The sequence below is a fragment of the Schistocerca gregaria genome, chromosome 10, assembly GCF_023897955.1.
Source record: "Schistocerca gregaria isolate iqSchGreg1 chromosome 10, iqSchGreg1.2, whole genome shotgun sequence".
NCBI lineage: Eukaryota > Metazoa > Arthropoda > Insecta > Orthoptera > Acrididae > Schistocerca > Schistocerca gregaria.
Genome location: NC_064929.1, coordinates 69,278,128 through 69,291,003, shown reverse-complemented (window position 1 = coordinate 69,291,003; position 12,876 = coordinate 69,278,128).

The window sequence follows — 12,876 nt, the reverse complement described above, 5'->3', positions numbered from 1 at the left end:
TCTCTTTGGTTACCTCGGCGAGTCTGTCTGATTCACTCCTGAGTAACGAGATCGGTACTGGTGGACTTATTCCGAGGTGTCGGTTAAAAATACCGCCATTCATCGGGAGCAAACAATGAGAGCGGGCCGAATCCCCAATTAGCGGGGAACGAGCAGAGGACGGACGGCCGAGACGCGCAGAAAATAGACCGGCGCTACTGCGCGACCACCTGCGCGTTCGGCCGGTCAGCTCATAGCTGCGGCCGTTCTATTTTGCGCGCCTCCGCCTCCGTTGTCGCCGAATACCTGCGCCTGCCCGCGCCGCACATTCCTTGGCGAGAAGCACCCGCCGCCACTCACACCGCCACTGGCCATGCACCGCCCGCCAAGGTGAGCGGGCGCTCCACAAGGCTTCGCTCCGGGCCCGCCGCTAGCAGCAAAGCGCAGCGGGGGCCTCCAGCCACACACCCTCGCTTAAAGCGCCGTCTGCCTCGCCACTTCACCAAAGTTACTGTGCGCTGTAGCTGAGCTGTCTGTCAGAGTAGGTAACCGCACAGGATGGGGAACGTACTGGAGGCAGACAAAAATATGTAGACGGCGCAAGAAGTGCATTCTTCAACATAAAATTCAGATGCTAGCCAAGCCTGCATGTTGCACTGTTGTTGTAAGGTGGCCGTAATTTCGCACATTACAAGACTGATCCACATACTTACCCGTGATCTACAAACACAATCAGGTATCATGTGATAGGTTGTACATCGTGTTGTTGTTGTTGTGGTCTTCAGTCCTGACACTGGTTTGATGCAGCTCTCCATGCTACCCTATCCTGTGGTAGCTTCTTCATCTCCCAGTAGCTACTGCAACCTAAATCCTTCTGAATCTGCTTAGTGTATTCATCTCTTGTTCTCCCTCTACGATTTTTACCCTCCACGCTGCCCTCCAATACTAAATTGGTGATCCCTTGATGCCTCAGAACATGTCCTACCAACCGGTCCCTTCTTCTTGTCACGTTGTGCCACAAACTTCTCTTCTCCCCAATCCTACTCAATACCTCCACATTAGTTATGTGATCTACCTATTTAATCTTCAGCATTCTTCTGTAGCACCACATTTCGAAAGCTTCTATCCTCTTCTTGTCCAAACTATTTATCGTCCATGTTTCACTTCCATACATGGCTACACTCCATACAGATACTTTCAGAAACGGCTTCCTGACACTTAAATCTATATTCGATGTTAACAAATTTCTCTTCGTCAGAAACGATTTCCTTGCCATTGCCACTCTACATTTTATATCCTCTCTACTTCGACCATCATCAGTTATTTTGTTCCCCAAATAGCAAAACTCCTTTACTACTTTAAGTGTCTCATTTCCTAATCGAATTCCCCCTGCATCACCAGACTTAATTCGACTACAATGCATTATCCTCGTTTTGCTTTTATTGATGTTCATCTTATATCCTCCTTCCAAGACATTGTCCATTCCGTTCAACTGCTCTTCCAAGTCCTTTGCTGTCTCTGACAGAATTACAATGTCATCGGCGAACCTCAAAGTTTTTATTTCTTTTCCATGGATTTTAATACCTACTCCGAATTTTTCTTTTGTTTCCTTCACTGCTTGCTCAATATACAGATTGAATAACATCGGGGAGAGACCACAACCGTGTCTCACTCCCTTCCCAACCACTGCCTCCCTTTCATGTCCCTCGACTCTTATAACTGCCATCTGCTTTCTGTACAAATTGTAAATAGCATTTCGCTCCCTGCATTTTATCCCTGCCAACTTAAGAATTTGAAAGAGAGTATTCCAGTCAACATTGTCAAAAGCTTTCTCTATGTCGACAAATGCTAGAAACGTAGGTTGGCCTTTCCTTAATCTTTCTTCTAAGATACGTTGTAAGGTCAGTATTGCCTCACGTATTCCTACATTTCTACGGAAACCAAACTGATCTTTCCCGAGGTCGGCTTCTACCGGTTTTTCCATTCGTCTGTAAAGTATTCACGTTAGTATTTTGAAGCTGTGACTTATTAAACTGATAGTTCGGTAATTCTCACATCTGCCAACACGTGCTTTTACTGGGATTGGAATTATTATATTCTTCTTGAAATCTGAGGGTATATATGAATATATAAGCAGAAGACTGACATAGTCGCATACGACATGTAAATAATTGTAAACGCTTATTGCTTGAAAGGTGACAGTGTATTCATTATGAAAACGGCCTATACTAGTAGAGGTTGGAACTCCAGTGGGAATGAAACGGCAGGCGTTACTCTAGCCCTGGGTGGAGAAGCCCGCACAGGTGTGTTGGTCCTGCTTCACACACGAAGGGCCAAGATGGACGGTCTGAGCACATGAGCGCGGAAGCACAATACAGCGGTGGCCGGACGGTTTTGTAGTGGGGGCGGAATGATAACTCGATAACACTTCAGAAACTCTGAAAATTTTCTGCGCAGCAGAGAGGAACGAGGAAGCGTTACCTGGGAAATCTCGGGGTGCGTTATTTCCGAGGGTTTTTACTCTGAGAAGCGTACCACTGCATAAGTATTTCCTCGCTAAGTTTCCGCGCTGGACGACAAAAGACTAAAATATGGTTTGTCGGCAGTCTGTAGAGAGCGAGAATATTCCGTGATTTCGAGAATAGGATTGGTCTTCTGCAGTTAGGAGCGAGGGAAGCCGAGTTTCGCTGGGAAGCTGGCAGTGGAGAGAAGAGGTCTTCCGGTTTGAGCGCCCGTGTGTGTCGGTCGCTCGGTATCAGCTTTTGTTGGTCCAGACGGACTTGCTGCCTTTCCTCTCAGGAGATTTTTAAAGTTAGAACGGTTAGGCACTGTACTGTTGCGAACCTATACGATTCTGGGCTTCGCCTTCGCTTAGGGAGTCTACATCTACATCTACATCTACATCCACACTCCGCAAGCCACCTGACGGTGTGTGGCGGAGGGTACCCTGAGTACCTCTATCGGTTCTCCCTTCTATTCCAGTCTCGTATTGTACGTGGAAAGAAGGATTGTCGGTATGCTTCTGTGTGGGCTCTAATGTCTCTGATTTTATCCTCATGGTCTCTTCGCGAGATATACGTAGGAGGGAGCAATATACTGTTTGACTCTTCGGTGAAGGTATGTTCTCGAAACTTTAACAAAAGCCCGTACCGACCTACTGAGCGTCTCTCTTGCAGAGTCTTCCACTGGAGTTTATCTATCATCACCGTAACGCTTTCGCAATTACTAAATGATCCTGTAACGAAGCGCGCTGCTCTCCGTTGGATCTTCTCTATCTCTTCTACCAACCCTACATGGTGCGCATCCCACACTGCTGAGCAGTAGTCGAGCATTGGGCGAACAAGCGAACTGTAATCTACTTCCTTTGTTGTCGGATTGCATTTCCTTAGGATTCTTCCAATGAATCTCAGTCTGGAATCTGCTTTACCGACGATCAACTTTATATGATCATTCCATTTTAAATCACTCCTAATGCGTACTCCCAGATAATTTATGGAGTAAGCAGCGTTCAGTCTTTGAGAGCACTTCCTCTGCCTTTACTTAAGTACAGACATTATTTGAACTCCGTCCTTGTAGCTGGGAATTCGCGTTTCACGTCTGCAGAACAAAGAGAGGAGAAGAGAGTATTAGAGTATAACAGTCAGAGGACCGCCTTCTGTCCTCCTAGAGTTTGAAAGAGTTTTATTTTTGTGGTTGGGGTTCTTCCATCGTCGCAGACGAGTACGAGAACCATCACTCCGACGCACTGGACGCAGTACATACGGTTATGTCGCAGATTGCTTCAGCTTATCAGGGCTATAAATCTGAACAGCTGTGATCACGTTAATTTTATTTCCACTGAGGTTGCACACCACTGTAGATCATCTTTGAAAGCAGTGTCTTTTAGTGTACATAGGTGATGTCAGTCATTTCGCGTTATTTATATTAGATCGCCTAGCCATAAAAAGGGGCAGTTTTGGGTAATTGATCAATCGTGTTAGTTAGGAAATTCATTTCTCTATGTCCATTGGAGATTGATATATAAACAGATGTAATATATATTGGGATTTTAGTCAACAATAAATGTATAAGCAGAAACATCATTTATCATTTTATAGTTAGTAGTTCCCTTAATCTTCAATTTATGTTTATGTTGTAATTTGTATGTTAAGGAGCAAGAAGGAGGAGATATCATTATTAAGAGATCCCTTAGATCTGCTTCAGGGGGTAGTGGAACAGGGCCAAATCTTCATTTTAGCGTTCAGTATTTTCCGTTGCGCACATTCATTCTACACCCGCCTGGAGTAGCATCTTGGAAGGGAAAGACGTTACACTCACTGTGTATAACAGATTGACCCAGAGGTTCGAGGATTTCTCGGACATACTGAGTGGGATATGAATCACGTCCACTTGTGGTATAATCGCGTAGCTCCTGCATGTGGTGCGGGAGGGGGGGGGGGGGGGGGTTGCACAGGGAGCAGCAAGGCAGCATGAATTCTAAAAGTTACGACAGTGACAAGAATTTCTAGAAAATTGCCAGCAGCGTTTAGCAGAGAATATTTCGTAGCTATTCTCCTGAATGCTAGACGACACGGATGGTCTTGCAGCCGACCGGGTGCAAATGTTCAAATGTGCGTGAAATCTTATGGGACTCAACTGGTAAGGTCATTGTCCATGACTGCAGCGCCTCAGACTGCTCGGCTAATCCCGCGCGGCGAAGCGACCGGGTGCGGAAAACTCTCCAAGTAGATTAGGGCTGACCATACCAGCTTTGTATGTTCAAGAAGTTGATCGATAGGTATAAACTTGCAACTGTTCTTTAGAGGTGCTTAGTGACTATGTTGAAAATTAGTGTACCATATTCCTGTCACTTTGAAGTGTTCCTCAGCGTTCAGTAACTTTCCGACGACGCTTCAATCTTGCGAGTACTTTCTTAGCAGGATTGCCAAGATTTGAGAGTAAAAATACCTGAGATATTGGAGAAATAGTCCCATCGTGGCATTATCGGCATGTTTTACCTTTACGAGGGCCGTTATATACAATTGTACACAGAAGTGTACACAGATAATACAATGCGAAATGTACAATGAACTGAGATCGGGCTCCACGTAAACACGCTACCGTGACACAAGTCTGAAGTTTCGTCCCGGAAGCGTCAAGCTTGCCAACATGAAAAACAGAGAATTCAAAAATGACAAACTCTGAATATTGTTGGTTGATGTGCGAATGATGGCCTTAGAACAATACGGAAATGTTAACGTAAATAAACAGATGAAACTTACGAAACGCAATGGAAAATATTGTCAGATACTTGAGATGGATAAAATACGGGAAAACCAGTGAAATACGGAAGACCTGTCGAAAACACACGAGACAGGAGAAAATATGAGTGAAATACCGGAAATCCCGTAAAATACTTGTAGAGTTTCTACGGAGACCTGACTGTGAACAAGTGCACAGCGAGTCGTTGGGCGAGGCATCTGTCATCATCGCAAAAAGGTCGCGTTAACCTGTCCGATCTCGCGCGTGCCGGCCGGCCGCACACAGCTGTAACTCCTGCAGTGTACACTTTTCTCAAAGATCCAAACGAGTATCTCCTTCTTCGTGACAACGCAAGACCTCACACAACTCTGCGCACCCGAGAGATGGTCACAAAACTTCATTGAACTCTTTTTCCTCATATATCCTACAGCTGGGATTTCGCGCCTTCGCCGGCCGCGGTGGTCTAGCGGTTCTAGGCGCGCAGTCCGGAACCGTGCGACTGCAACGGTCGCAGGTTCGAATCCTGCCTCGGGCATGGATGTGTGTCATGTCCTTAGGTTAGTTAGGTTTAAGTAGTTCTAAGTTCTAGGGGACTAATGACCACAGCAGTTGAGTCCCATAGTGCTCAGAGCCATTTTCTCGCGCCTTCCGACATCCATCTGTTTCACTCAACGAAGGATACACTCCGTGGGAAGGACCACGTGGACGCTGGGGAGGTTATTGATGCATCGAGACGCTGGCTCAGACATCGACCAGTACAGTAGTAGCATGGGGGCATACAGGCTCTCCCAGTAGGGTGGCGTAAGGCCGTCGCATTGAACACAGATTGCGCTGACAGATAGTGTTTTGTAGTCACAAGAATGGGTAATAATATGGTCTGTCAGAATTCTGAAAAAAAACCAACCCTGTATGAGATTTTCACTCTGCAGAAGAGTGTGCGCTGATATGAATCTTCCTGGCGGATTAAAACCATGTGTCGGACCGAGACTCGAACTCGGGACAAGTTCTCTAGGCAAGTTCTCTACCAACTGAGCTACCCTCGCAGAAGAGCTTCTGTGAAGGTTGGAAGGTAGGAGACTGAGAAAGGTACTGAGAGAGTTGTAGCTGTGAGGACGGGTGGTGACTGGTGCTTGGGTAGCTCCGATGGTAGAGCACTTGCCCGCGAAAGGCGAAGGTTCCGAGTTCGAGCCTCGGTCCGGCACACAGTTTTGATCTGCGAGGAAGTTTCAAAACCAACCTTGTTTCAGAAACGAAATGTGCTGCATTACTTACTGGAAGCCCCTCGTACATTTGTATCTGAGACTTTAATTACACTTTAGTACTGCTGGAAGATATTAACTGTGTCAGCTGAGATCATAAATTGTACCGAGCGAGGTGGCGCAGTGGTTAGCACACTGGACTCGCATTCGGGAGGACGACGGTTCAATCCCGCGTCCGGCCATCCTGCTTTAGGTTTTCTGTGATTTCCCTACATCGTTTCAGGCAAATGCCGGGGTGGTTCCTTTGAAAGGGCACGGCCGATTTCCTTCCAAATCCTTCCCTCACCCGAGCTTGCGCTCCGTCTCTAATGACCTCGTTGTCGACGGGACGTTAAACACTAACCACCACCACCACCATAAATTGCAGCAGAGCGCTTCCACGCCCGGCTCTATATTGACCTCCGTGCGAGGGCGCCATTGAGACAAAGGGCGTATCTATCATCAGCCTGTCCTATTCGTCATCGCGGACAGCAGCGGGACATCGCTGATGTCTGTGGTATCGATGTTCGTTGTCGACGGTGGTGTGACGCTGCCACAAAATCAGTTTTTACATTTCCACAGCTGTTGACAGCCTATTTGATTCATGCATTAATTTTGGTGTAATACATTCTAGAGTAAGTTCGAGGCCCTGCAACAGGGCCGTAAGAATAATAGCATAAAGAGATGTGACGGGAAAAAAAGGCACAGCAGGAACGGCTACAAGTCGAGAACTGACGAGCAAGTTGCCGCTACTGTGGTGTCACTGCAAGGCGCCACACTGGCTAGGCTACAAATCGGCCGCGGTCCGTCAGTACACATCGGACCCGCGAGTCGCCTCTGTCGACGCTAGCAGACCGAGCGCCGCCACTCGGCTGGTCTTACGAGACGAGCTGGCGCACTGGCCAGTTCTATAGCCGACTTTAACAGGAATGGTTCACTTGTTACATCTTCAGAGATTTCATGTGCAGAGACGCTAGTTAGCATAGCCTTCAGCTAAGTCAGTAGCTACGACCAGGCCAGTTTAGGCATTGACAACTCATCTACATGTGTGAAGCAATCAGAATTGTGAAGAAGTATTCGCAGTTTTTCTATAACTGCACTTGTAAACATTATTGTAAAAAGTCAAGATCGACGTTTACCGCTGATGCTGAATTATAGCTAAGTATTTACTTGTATTCCTGTCTACTGACTTTACATCTACATGTACATCTACATACATACTCCGCAATCCACCATAAGGTGCGTGGCGGAGGGTACCTCGTGCCACAACTAGCATCTTCTCTCCTTGTTCCACTCCCAAACAGAACGAGGGAAAAATGACTGCCTATAGGCCTCTGTACGAGCCCTAATATCTTATCTTTGTGGTCTTTCCGCGAAATGTAAGTTGGCGGCAGTAAAATTGTACTGCAGTCAGCCTCAAATGCTGGTTCTCTAAATTTCCTCAGTAGCGATTCACGAAAAGAACGCCTCCTTTCCTCTAGAGACTCCCACCCGCGTTCCTGAACCATTTCTGTAACTCTCTCGTGATGATGAAACCTACCAGTAACAAATCTAGCAGCCCGCCTGTGAATTGCTTCTATGTCTTCCCTCAATCCGACCTGATACGGATCCCAAACGCTCGAGCAGTACTCGGGAATAGGTCGTATTAGTGTCTTATAAGCGGTCTCCTTTACAGATGAACCACATCTTCCCAAAGTTCTACCGATGAACCGAAGACGACTATCCACCTTCCCCACAACTGCCATTACATGCTCGTCCCGCTTCATATCCCTCTGCAATGTTAGGCCCAAATACTTAATCGACGTGACTGTGTCAAGCGCTACAGTACTAATGGAGGATTCAAACATTACAGCATTCTTTTTCCTATTCATCTTCATTAATTTACATTTATCTATATTTAGAGTTAGCTGCCATTCTTTACACCAATCACAAATCCTGTCCAAATCATCTTGTATCCTCCTACAGTCACTCAACGACGACACCTTCCCGTACACCACAGCATGATCAGCAAACTTTCTAATCACGTAACATGTTCCAGATAGCCGCGCTGGATTAGCCGAGCGGTCTTGGGCGCTGCAGTCATGGACTGTGTGGCTAGTCCCTGCGGAGGTTAGAATCCTCCCTCGGGCATGGGTGTGTGTGTGTATTTGACATTAGGATAATTTAGGTTAAGTAGTGTGTAAGCTTAGGGACTGATGACCTTAGCAGTTAAGTCCCGCTTCCCACGCACGGGTTCCCGTGTTCGATTCCCGGCGGGGTCGGGGATTTTCTCTGCCTCTTGATGATCGGGTGTTGTGTGAAGTCTTTAGGTTAGTTAGGTTTAAGTAGTTCTAAGTTCTAGGGAACTGATGACCATAGATGTTGAGTCCCATAGTGCTCAGAGCCATTTTTTTAGTTAAGTCACATAAGATTTCACACACACACATTTGAACATTTTATAAAGTCTCCTGGAAGCAAAGACAGCAAGTCCGTCTGTAACAGCAAAGCTGATACCAAGCGACCGTCACATACGGGCGCTCACAATGGGACACCTCGTCTCTCCACCGCTGGCTTCCCAGCAAGGCTCAGCTCCCCACCCTCGTAATTCCGAAAACGAATCATATTCCCGAAACCACGGAATAGTCTCCCTCTTTACAGATTCTTCCTAACGCCGACCAACCGTATTATAGTGTTTTGTCGTACAGTGCGAAAAGTTTTCAAGGAAAAACTTAATCCTCCTGCAATGGTACACTTCTGAGTGAAATCAAAAATGGTTCAAATGGCTGTCAGCGCTATGGGACATCTGAGGTCATCAGTTTTTTTTGTTCCAGATACATCCCGTCATAGATCCTCTCGTTAGCCCACGTGACCAACGCGTGCAGCTAATGGCCACACTTCGTCATCAGACTGAGAGTCAAATTGGGTGACAGCCGGGTCACCATGAGGCCCGCATCACACATAACAGCCACAACGCTTTTCTTGGCGCTTGTCAGTTTTCGCGGACCAGCAGAGCCCGGCTCCTAGCTGCCGCCACGCCGGTGGCCCACACGAGTGCATCGCCGATCGCGTCCTCGGGCACACAATGGATCGCGTGCTCCGGCCTGCCCCGCTGGGCACACACGTGATCGATAAGTCGCCGGCGGCGCCCCCCTCGGCCGGAAGGAGCCCATTGGCGGCCGGCGAGTCCCTCATCGCGGCCTCTCCGGCCTCCAATTACGGGCCCGCCGCCCACCCACCCTCCGCCACACACCGCAGCGCGCGGCCCCGCGCAGCAGGTGCACGGCCAGACCCCTCTCTCTCTGCAGCCAATCTCTCCGGCAGCTCCGCCATAAGGACCGCTGGCGCTGAGGTGACTCATACCCCCCCCCCCCCCCCCCCCCTGCTGCAGGCCGGCCAGATGCCGCTCTCCGGTACACACACGTGCCTAGGTGGCTGTCCGCAGTGCTAGAGGTCTGCAGTGTTACACGCGCCAGGAGCCGCGCCTTTCCTCCCTGCCTACTGTCTGCACTCGGGAGCATATAGGCACGTCAGCTGCCACCCGCGGCTATAGCCTCGACTGCCAACGTTCGCCCACTTGCAACAATAAAAGTGAGACGGCTATGTTTGTCGCTTCGACATATCTACTCGTGTCGCTCATGCACACAAGTCACATTCTACTTTTTCTGCGGACATTTGCCGCTCGGGATTAGTCGAGCGGCAGTCATGGACTGTGCGGCTGGTCCCGGCGGAGGTTCGAGTCCTCCCTCCGGCATGGGTGTGTGTGTTTCTCCTTAGGATAATTTAGGTTAAGTAGTGTGTAAGCTTAGGAACTGATGACCTTATCAGTTAAGTCCCATAAGATTTCCCACACATTTATTTTTATTTATTTATTTATTTTTTTGTGGACATTTTTCTGCAGTGGTCTTAGGTGGGGGGTGTTTCGATCACTCCCCATTTTCAGTCTGCACCCACTATGAACCAAGACACATAGGAAATAAAGGCATTGCCTGCCAGACGGCACTGATTTACACTGAAGATCTAAACAAACTGATACACCTGCCTAATAACGTGTAGAGCCCCAGCGAGTACTCAGAAGTGTCACATCACGACGTGGCATCGACTCGACTAATGTCTCAAGCAGTGCTGCACGGAACTGACACCATCAATCTAGCACTGCTGTGCATGAATCCGTAACACTGTGAGAGGCTGGATATCTCTTCTGAACAGCACGTCGCATGGCATGCCAGATAAAGATAGTAATGTTCTTGTCTGAGGCGTTTGGTGGCCAGAGGAAGTGTTTAAACGTCAATATGGGATATGATCTCCATGCACACGTACACAGGCCGCACAACGGGTTGGCATACTCTGGATCAGGTGGTCGAGCAGCTGCTGGGGTACAGCCTCCCATTCTTGCACCAGTGCCTGTCGGAGCTCCTGAAGTGTCGTAGGGGTGTGAAGACGTGCAGCGATACGTCGACCGAGAGCATCCCAGACGTGCTAGATGGGGTTTAGGTCTGGAGAAGAGGCAGGCCACTCCATTCGCATGGTATCTCCTGTTTCAAGGTACTCCACGATGGCAGCTCCATGGGGCCGTGCGTTATCCATCAGGAGAAAGGTGGGACCCACTGCATCCCTGAAAAGGCGGACATACTGGTGCAAAATTACGTCCCGATACATCTGACCCGTTACAGTTACTGTTTCAAAGACATGCAGGGGTGTACCTGCACCAATCATAATCCCACCCCACACCATCAAACCATGACCGTCATAAAGGTCCCTTTCGAGGACATTAAGGGGTTGGTATCTGGTTCCTGGTTTACGCCAGATGAAAACCCGGCGAGAATCACTGTTCAGAATATACCTGGGCTTGACCGTGGACATAACGTGGGACCACTGTTCCAATGCGCTGTGTTCTTGACACCAAGCATTACGTGCTCTCTTGTGACCAAGGGTCATTGGAATGCACCTAGCAGGTCCTCGGGCGAGTAAACCATGTCTGTTCAGTCGTCTGTAGACTGTGTGTTTGGAGACAACTGTTGCAGTGGCTGCAGCAAGGATCCGAGCAAGGCTACCTGCAGTGCTTCGTGGCCGTCTACTGGCACTGATGGTGAGTCATCGGTCTTCTTGTGGTGTTGTACACTGTGGACGTCCCGTACTGTCGCGCCTGGACACGTTTCCTGTCTGCCGGACTCGTTGCCATGATCTTGAGATCGCACTTTGTGACGCACGGAGGGCCCGTGCTACGACCTGCTGTGTTTGATCAGCCTCCAGTCGCCCTGGTATTCTACCCCTCATAACGTCATCGACATGCGTTCTCTGAGTCACCATTAGCACGTCTGAAAACGTCTGCACACTTACTCGCTGCACCGTACTCTGACATGCACCAACACACCTCTGTGTATGTGGGCTGCTGCCAGCGCCACCGTGCGACGACCGCAGGTCAAATGCACCGCATGGTCATACCCCGAGGTGTTTTCAACCCGCAAACCGCGTTGTTTCACCATCTATCAGCATTACCCTTAATTTATGAGCATGAGTGTAGATGCATGGCGGTAGAGGACAAGCGGGGCAGGGAAACATCCTAGATGGGCTAAGTTGAGCAGTTAAAATGTGGCAAACAATGGTATTAGTGTGTTTTACTATTCCTTTTAATACACGTCCCTTAACTGTATATCGCCGTCGACTACTTCGGAACCACTCTTTCGAATGAGCGAGTACAATTTAAAATCGTTTTGGTTTTAACTGGAAACAAACCGACTCATCCCGTTGACACTGGTCGTCGCATAGGAGGTGCGAGTATTTGTTTTGGGCCGACTCCATCCATGCACTGGAAAAAACTAAACTGAAAACATTCTACGAATCACCCGAGAAAACACCCGGTGTATGTACTTATGAATAAAGTTGGAAGTTGTGTGAGGCATTTCGCGGGTTACTCTGGTGTTTACAGAGAAGTAGCGATGTTAGCAAGTTGTAGAGAAATGTAGGAACACCTGCACAGGATCGACGCTTGGAACAAACAGTGGCAGTTGAAGTGAAAGTGTGTTGAATTAGACATGCGGAGGTGAAGAGGCTTGCACAGGGTAGACTAATTTGGAGTGCTGAATCTAGGCATTTTTTGCAGTGAGTGCCACAACAACAACAGTATAACACTGCATGTTGTGTGTATGTATGTTGTATGTTAACCGGGGACCTAGAAACGACGGAGAGGCTCCGTCCCCGCCGCAGCCGCAGTGGTCCACGACGACTACCGCAGTCCACTTCACCCCTCCGCCGTCCCACACCGAACCCAGGGTTATTGTGCGGTTCGGCCCCCGGTGGACCCCCAGGGAACGTCTCACACCAGACGAGCGTAACCCCTGTTTGTGTGGTACAGTAATGGTGGTGTATACGTACGTGGAGAACTTGTTTGCGCAGCTATCGCCGACATAGTGTAGCTGTGGCGGAATAAGGGGAACCAGCC